This window comes from Euphorbia lathyris, chromosome 1 (genome assembly GCF_963576675.1).
Source record: "Euphorbia lathyris chromosome 1, ddEupLath1.1, whole genome shotgun sequence".
Taxonomy (NCBI): Eukaryota; Viridiplantae; Streptophyta; class Magnoliopsida; order Malpighiales; family Euphorbiaceae; genus Euphorbia; species Euphorbia lathyris.
The window spans coordinates 6,861,443-6,869,992 of record NC_088910.1 but is presented as its reverse complement, the minus strand read 5'-3'; the positions used below and the strand labels follow the sequence as shown (position 1 = coordinate 6,869,992).

General features: G+C 30.4%; 1 pseudogene; it reads right to left on the bottom strand.

Moving 5' to 3' along the window:
* Window positions 1–2,381: 2,381 nt before the first annotated feature.
* On the bottom strand, window positions 2,382–7,536 carry LOC136216723 (cytochrome P450 726A27-like; annotated as a pseudogene).
* Window positions 7,537–8,550: the final 1,014 nt, after the last annotated feature.

Below are 8,550 nucleotides of genomic sequence, written 5' to 3'. Positions count from 1 at the left end.
ACTTAGGGTCTATGTCCTTAATATTGCGTAATAAGGGAAACTTGCTTGTTCGCCAAGCCGCCTGGTTGCGACTCCTGCCTGTTCTTTTAATAATTGAAAGCAACTTTAGTCAAATTGCATGTCTAGTTACCCATCATTTCAAATCACTTGCTTTAGAATAGTACACTTAATTTATTTAAACATCTCGTCTTTATCAATAGCTTCACTTATACCTTTTGTTCTAAGAATCTGATTGTTCTCTGAATAATCTCGTGGTTTCTAACACTCCTATCCCTGTGGATACGATAACATACTTACATTTTATTACTTGGACTCTCGTGCACTTGCTAGTGTCACTCCATTTTGGAGGCAACAAGTTTTTGGCGCCGTTGTCGGGGATAGGATATTTTGAAATCACTATTAATTAGTTATCAGTCAGTTTTTACATGTGTGTTTAAATGTGCAGTTGTTCGAGCAAATTGTCCTCTGTTTATGCAACGAGCTGGAACCCCTCTTTTTCCCATTGACTTAGAGATCGATGCCACCTTGAGAAGGAGAAATGCAGCCAGAAGAAGGAATAGGCGAATCGAGAAGAGTGAACAAGACGGGAGCATTAATGATTAATTTTTAAAAGGAAATCCTATAGGATATCTTTAGATTAAGCTTTGGAGGGGGGACTACTGATATGGTAAATAATAGGGTAAAACCCATAACTCTCCCTTTGGGCCGACTCATCATGGGTCCCCAAAAGGGTCCATTTATGTAACAAGGCTTCAGATCTCAGAAATGCGCTAAGCTCATTTGAGGAGAGAATTTAGGCTCTGGACTAATATGAGACTGACACGTGTCTATGAGGTGAAGCCCAAAACACTATAAATAGGAGCTTGGTCTAGGAAGAAAGGTACATCACTTTCACATATTACAGTATATAGTCCATTCCTTATTAAGTCGTATATTCTCATATTGACTTAAGCTTTTGAGAGGGTTCGCCGGTCGCCGGCTCCCTATCTGACAATGTATAGTTTTACTGGTATCTAGACATCGTGATTGGATATTACGACATCATATATATATATGTATTAATTAGATTATTTTAATATGTGGTTATCTAACTAATTATATACAAATTGGGAAGGAAATATAATTGAATTTAAAAAGGATTGAGATGGAAATTTTTTTCCCCAACCCACATATGTATGTGTCGTCCCTCTCTCTATTCTAGCCTAATTTCTATATATGTTGGTAATATATTATATTATATACAGTTAAGCCGCATTTGTACGAATTATGAGCTCTTTGTAATTCAAAGAATATAAAAACTCTTTTGTTTCTTCAATTGATTAGATGAATTGAATCAATTGTTGATAAATCGTGCTAACACATTATGGACTCGGTCAGAATCTTGCTGCGTGAGATGGTACACACGAAGTTCGCATTTCAACTCCACAATCTTATTATAACGGGATGACAGTCATTGCATACGAAGAATTATAAACACATTATTTCCATGTTAAATATACTAGTGATCTTCGATAATTTATTTTCAACGAAAAGTTTTCCCCATTGTTTTCCTTGTTAAAATCCTTCATATTTACAGTTGTTCCACTCGTTATTTGCAACTGTTGTCATCCACCTTATTAGAGTTCTATCACTTAGTATTTAGTACCTTGTCATTACTTTGTACTTTTTACACTTATGTTAGAATAGTTTATTTTTAAGAGATTTATTGTATTTTCCTTCTTAAAGTTTAATGATTATATAAATCCAAATTTCATCTTTTAAACGCATCTTTTATCAATCAAATTTACAATTCTCCAATAAAGATATAGTTCATCTCTTTATCAATTTGGTTCAAGCTTAGCTTGAGAATCCAATTGGAGGTCTTATATTCTTTTTAAGTATGGCTTGATAATCATTTCTTTATTAGTTTAAGGTTAAAATGTTCAAATAATTTCTACTCTAAACCCTTCTCGGCATCAAATATGGGTTGTTTCGTGGCTAACCCAGAAAACATAGATTATAAATTTAGATTGGTTAGGAAAGTACCTCAATGAAGTTAAATTGCCTGGAATTATTGTGTGCCAAAAATAATTTAGTAGTGAAATCTATATATATATAATTTTTATTTTTATTTCGAATTTCAGCATACAAATAACTGAATTTAAAAACAAGCAAAACGTTTTTGAAAAAAAAGAGCAACAATTGGATCAATATCATGGAATTTAATGAACATAAACTTCTAGTACATTTTAACAAGAACAACAAAGCCTTAGTCTCGAAATGATTTGGGGTCGGCTAACATGAACCATCATATAAAACTGTGAAATCAAGTCTACTGATACACGACTAATATTTTGGGTAACATTTTATTCCATTGGTATGAACCAACTGCTGAAATATGATTAATTTTTAGGGAAGGGAAGAAAAAGATTTGGAATCAAGTTGAGGTCCTGTTTTCTGCTCAAGGCCGCACCTTGAAAAACTTCAGCCGTATTGAGATTTTCAGACGCTATTCCATCAGGAAGTTCCCAATCAAAATGGTATAAAAAGTTTGCAAGCACAAGCTCCGCGTAAGTTATGGATAATGAGATTCCTGGACATATTCTTTTTCCCGCACCAAATGGTATTAGTTCCTTATTTGCATCTTTGTAATCTATTTTAGTATCCTCAAATCTTTCTGGATAAAAAATTTCAGGTTCCGTCCAAATTTTGGAGTCTCTTCCAATTGCCCATGCATTGACCATAATTGTTGTTCGGGGAAAAATATCATATCCATCTACTTTTGTTCTTTCTCTAGATTCTCTTGTAATCAAGGCGGCTGGAGGATGTAATCTGAAGGTTTCTTTGATAACTAATTTCAAATAGTTTAATTCTTGGATTCTTGATTCCTCAACATTTCCACTTTCTCCAAATACTCGTCTCACCTCTTCTTGTGCTTTTTTCATTGCTTTGGGGTTCCTCATCAACTCCGACATTGCCCATTCTATAAGTACAGAGGTTGTATGGCTCCCAGCACCAAATAATTCCTGCAATAGAGAATCATGAGATTAGTTCTTTGTTTAAATGGTTTAGGGTTTAAATTTAGAGAACGTATGTTAATAAAGGCTTAGACACATGGGACATCCCTTGCCCCACCCCAACATATGAGAGAAATAAAAAAATTTAAAATCATATATATAAATTTCTCCCAATAAATATATAATTCCCGTCAGTAATTTCAACTATTCAGAATGCCTAACAGATTTAGCTTCAGTGACAAGATCTATGATCGAATAATCCAAATGAATGTAGATTCAATTAACTTAAATTCTTAAAGTAATGGTTAAAGTTTAAGATTGATTTATACTATTTCTAACACACCTATGTATACAAATATCCCTTCAACTTAACGCATATATAACACAAACTCATTTTACCATGCATTGAAATTTCACTAATAAATGGAATTGTTAAAGTTAGCTAAAATGTGAATGAAATATTTATATAAAAACATATCATGTATATACTTACAATAATGTTGGCTTTGATGCAATCATTTGTGATCGGTACTCGAAGGTTTCCTTTCGTCTGTATATCTAAAAGAACATCTAAAAAGTTATCAACTTCGCCATTATCATCCTTTTTGTTGGCTTTGTGTTCATGTATGGTGTCTTCAAGTATCTGGTCCGCCTCCGAATGCAACCTCCGGAGTCTTGACATAGCTCTATAAATATTTAATGAATTTGAAAGAAGGGAAGAAATCGGCAATGCTGACAACTTGTCCAGCGCCCTTCAAACTCTCGAGAATAGTTAATAAATGTTGTTTTGTTTTCCATTTTCACCAAATGTAGCTAGTAGCATGACAGTGTTTGTCAAATCAATAATGGTTTTTGTAAGATTGATCGGTGATCCGACTTTTAATTGAAGGAATTTGATCAATTCTGAGACTTGTTCTTCCCGAAGTGATCGAAAAGATTGAACACGTTTAGCACTCAAAAACTCCAATGTAGAAATTTTCCTCATTTGTCTCCAGTAATCTCCATATGGTGCAAATGCAATTCCAAAACCGTTGTAAAGGATAATTTCAATAGACTGCATTTAAAGGTGTCAAAATCAATTATGATATAAGTATAAGTATGTTATTCGACTCATATATTCTACTTGATTGTATATAATATAAATGCAACAAAAAAAAAATGATAATTATGTTAAACATGAGGTAACAAGCATCAAAATTCACGTAAGTTTCAGCAATGTCGGAAAAGGTGAGAAATTTTTATTTTATATCAATAAAATCCGTTGTAACGATCCGATCCGGAGTGGGTGGCGCCGGGATAGAAGACCTAAGCAATGAGCGGCATTAAGGGATGACAATTGGAACAGGAATGAACTGAATCCCACATCGGAAATGGAGAGAGAGTGATTGGAGTTTATTAGTAAGATGAGAATCCAACACATGTAAACTTGTTTTAAAACCGTGAGACTCAATGTGTTGGATTTGGACCAGAGCGGATAATATCCACATGATTTTAATAGAATGAGTACATAATATAGTTATTAGGTGAAATTTATGAATACTAGATAATATAATTATTAAAAAATAGTTTTCTCCCTCAATTTAAGTATTTTATAAAACCACAACCTTATAGAACTTGGCATTTTTTAAAACTGATCAATTAAGATTTTATTTATAAATTTCTGGCTTATTAAAATAATTTGATTAGATTTACCATATTAAAATACAAATTTGACTAGTATTATAATTTAGAGCAACAATTTATTGGTCCCAAGTTTTCTTTGGTTAACTCTTTAGTTTTTCTGTCAAAGTCAATGGTAAATTAGATGAAATAATTTTTTCATGTAATTCAAGTCTCTAGTATTTAGTAATTGATTTATAAAACTATAAATAGAAATACATAAAAATTGTAAATATAAATTTTTTATCTTTATAATTTTATGGTTAAAATGAAAAGTATAACTTTTTAAAAAATTATGGAGATACATAATTATATTTAATGTTAGTTTACGATGTGATGTGATATTTTTGCAATATATTTATATGGTTTCAAAAATTGCAAATACGAGTTTGTAATTTGTGCAGTTTAAATTCAGTTATTTCGTAAAAAATTGTTGTTGTTGTTTACCGAAAAAGAAACAATTTGAAAGAATTAAAAAAACAAACTTTGCAAGTCACATATATAAAGTCTGAATTTGAAAATTAATTAAACCATAAAGGTGAAGAATGTACAAGAGTTAGACCCATTTGATTCTATTTTTCGAAATTACATTTTATCTTTCAAATCTAAACATGGAATAAACATATTTGATAAAATTTTGAAACACATATTTTTAGAAAAATAATCAACTAATATCTATTAACTATCAACAACAAACATCAAATACGAAACATGTTAACTAAACCGGCTTTTAGACATCCTTTCCTCTCTTGTCGAGAGAGGTTTTACATCCGCCTGTCATAATGGTGGGGTGAAATAAATTCACCCTAAATTTGGAAAAATCTTCAATTTTACCTTATTATTGTAAATAAGATACTGAACTACCCCACAACAATAACAACAACAAAGTCTTAATCCCGAAATCGGCTAACATGAATCATCATATAAAACCGTGAAATCAAGTCGTGTCAGCGACACAAATTCTCTCCCTCCACTCTGTTCTATCCACTACCATATTTTTCTCAATCCTCAATAAACTCATGTCACTCTCGACCACCCTCTTCCAAGTTTGCTTAGGTCTTCCCCTACCCCCTCACCAATACATCCCTTTGCCACTCTTCAGTCCTCCTAACCGGCGCATCGAACACTCTTCGTCTTACATGTCCAAACCACGTTAGTCGATTTTTTCTCATTTACTCTCATGATACTAAACTACCCGAATTTCATAAAATTGAAAATTAAATGTTCAAAAAAATAAGGACTGAAATTTAAACATTGAAAATTATAAGTCTTGAAACAATTAAATCATATAAGTGTTTGATAAATATTAAAAATAAGATCCGAATATATAAATATTGGTTGATAATGTTTAACTTAAAGTTTTAAGTATAATACTTTGTCTTATCAAAATAAGTGATGTAGTTTAATTGAATAATCTAAGTCATTAACAAAAAAAAAACCCATTATGAAACATAATTAAACTAAATAAATGTTTAATCTATTAATTTAAGGGATAAGGTACAAAAATATGCCTAAGGTTTTTGGGGAAGTACCAATTTAGGTTCAACGTTCAAAATAGCACCAATATAGGCTTAACATTTACAACAAAATATCAATTTAGGCTTAACGTTTATAATATAACATCAATTTAGACCTCACGTACAAAATAGCACTGATATAGGGTTAACGTTCACAAAATAATACGAATTTAAGCTTAACGTTTACAAAATATATCCAATTTAAGCTAAACGTCATAATTAAATTAACCATATTATATTCTTTTCCTATTAACTTTATATGTTATCTTTTTATTTAGTTGTATATTCTTATTTATTACAATACAATTAATTAGTAATTGAATATACATAATATTTCGAACATATATATCAATATTATTTTAACTAGTGTTCGAAATATTCAATTACTTTTGGTTTGTATATATTACATGAGCCATGCAATTTAAGAGTCATGGAATGATTGATGAAAAACAAATATAATGTTTTAATGGGAAGAATACTAATTAATTGTATTATAATAAATAAGAAAATAGAACTAAATAAAACGATAACATATATAGTTAATAGAAAAAGAATATAATATGATTAATTTATTTGTGACGTTTAGCTTAAATTGGATATATTTTATAAACTTTAAGCTTAAATTCGTATTATTTTATAAACATTAAGTCTGTATTGGTGCTATTTTGTAGGTGATGTCTAAATTGATGCTATATTGTAAACGTTAAACCTAAATTGATATTATGTTGTAAACGTTAAGCCTATATTGGTGCTATTTTGAACGTTCAGTCTAAATTGGTACTTCCTCAAAAACTTTAAGCCTATTTTGGTACCTTATCTCTTAATTTAAATGATTTTTTTCGTTATCAAACATGACCTAACTGTGTCATTTTCCCAAACAAAAGCAAAGATAAGTTATTTTATTTAGACTTTTTTTTAGTATCAACTATAGCATTTCTAACATTTATGACTTTTTTTAGAATATGGTAAGAAACTTATATGAACTTTGGATCGATTGTGTATGTAAATTATGTTTTTTTGTGGCAAAAATTGATAGCTCTATATACCTGGGATGTTGGTCGTTCCGCGAATACTTCACCCTGAGTTCGGAGAACCTCATGGGCAGTTTCAGCTGAAGAAATGACAACTACTGGAACTTGGCCTTGTTGAATGCTCATAACGGGTCCATAAGTTTTAGCCAAATCGCTTAGGCATCGATGTATTTCAGCACCAAACAATTGAGGAATGTTGCCTAAAATAGGAAATTTCCATGGTCCTGGAGGAAGGACTATGTTTTGGGTGTGTTTTTTCCATATCTTTAATACCATAAAGATGAAAAGCAAGAAGCTTAAGATGATAGGAAAAGAGGGAATTTGCAGATCCATTTTTCTTGATAATGTGTATGTTGCAATTCCATATCATATGGTATTTAAATAATTCATGTGGTACTTGATATCTCCATGTGACCATAAATGAGTTATTTTAATTCTTATTATAAGAAGATATCATATGATTTTATGTCCCGCTCATGTCTTTTGACCAATGAAAGTGGGAAAGTTAGATATGAATTATTTTAAGGATAAATAATTTATTTGTCTCCACCTCTTTAAATAATACAGTTTAGTCTTTTTATTTTGAAAAATATATTATAAAGTCCTAATTTTTATCAATATTAATCTTTTAGCCTTTTGTCTTATTTTAGATGTTTAACCGAACATATCTTAACTTTCAAGATAGCTATAGTCTAATATAAAATGTTTACGTTACTCTATTATTTTCCATATGTCTGTTTATGCCAAATATAACGGTTAAAAATCTGAAAAAAAAGACAGAATGATCAAATGGTCAATAATGACAAAAGATAATAACCTTATAATTTGTTTTCTAAAATATGGGGACCTAACAGTGTGTTATTTACCGTTATTTTAATGGTTATCATGTGTTACAGTTCTGTCAACAATCTCAAATAATAATAAGAAAATCAACTAAATATATTTTACAAGAAAATATAAACTTGACAGATATGGACAACTGAAAACCTATTACAATTTATTATTGTTGGTTTTAAAAACATATCAATGACATATGGTTAGCTTTAAAAACATATCACACATTTATAATTGGTTCATTTTGATCTTCTGCACATAAAATCGTTGAATTATCATCTTTGACAGATGCGGTGTAGAGAAAAAAATCGTGTAAGTTCATTTGACATGATACCTCATTTATCAAAGAAGACAAGTAAACGATTTTGTGTACAGGATATCTGAATAAGTCAACTATAGATGTGTGATTTTTAAATATATCAATGATAGGTTATTTTAAAAGTTTGACATATCAATAAAAGAAATTTATTAAAAAGTGTAAAAATGCAACAAATATATTAGATTTGTGTTATA